This window comes from Agelaius phoeniceus, chromosome 7 (genome assembly GCF_051311805.1).
Source record: "Agelaius phoeniceus isolate bAgePho1 chromosome 7, bAgePho1.hap1, whole genome shotgun sequence".
NCBI classification, from domain to species: domain Eukaryota; kingdom Metazoa; phylum Chordata; class Aves; order Passeriformes; family Icteridae; genus Agelaius; species Agelaius phoeniceus.
The window spans coordinates 8477501-8478009 of record NC_135271.1 but is presented as its reverse complement, the minus strand read 5'-3'; positions in this window follow the sequence as shown (position 1 = coordinate 8478009).

Below are 509 nucleotides of genomic sequence, written 5' to 3'. Positions count from 1 at the left end.
CACCACCACCCACCCCCCCGCCTTCCCCGCCACACCCTCCTGGGACCCTACCCAGGCCAGCACCCCTGGCCCCGATGTGGCTCGCCCCGCCCCGCCCCTCCCTGGCCCGCCCCGCCCCGCCGGTAGAGGCTGCAGCCGCCGCTGGCACTGCTGCCAGCACACAGGCTGCAGCCAGTCATGGCTGTGTGTGGCTGTCGGGCGGGTTGTTTCACGGTCTGCAGAGGTCTTCGGCCCTCGACGTGACTCTAGGGGGCCATGAGGGCTCGATGCCGAGGCGCCGGGGCCCAGCACGAAGCCACCGGCCCTCGTCCGCACAGAGACAGAAACAGTGACACACACCCACCCCCACCACCCCCCACTCCACACACTCTCACCCCAAGGCCACCCCCGTTAGGCTACGGCCACCCCTGCAGGCTACCACACCGCTGCGCGTGCAGGCACGCGCGGCCAACCATCCCCACCCCCTCCCTACCCCCCAGCCTCCTCCCCCTGCCCCCCTGCCACCCGCA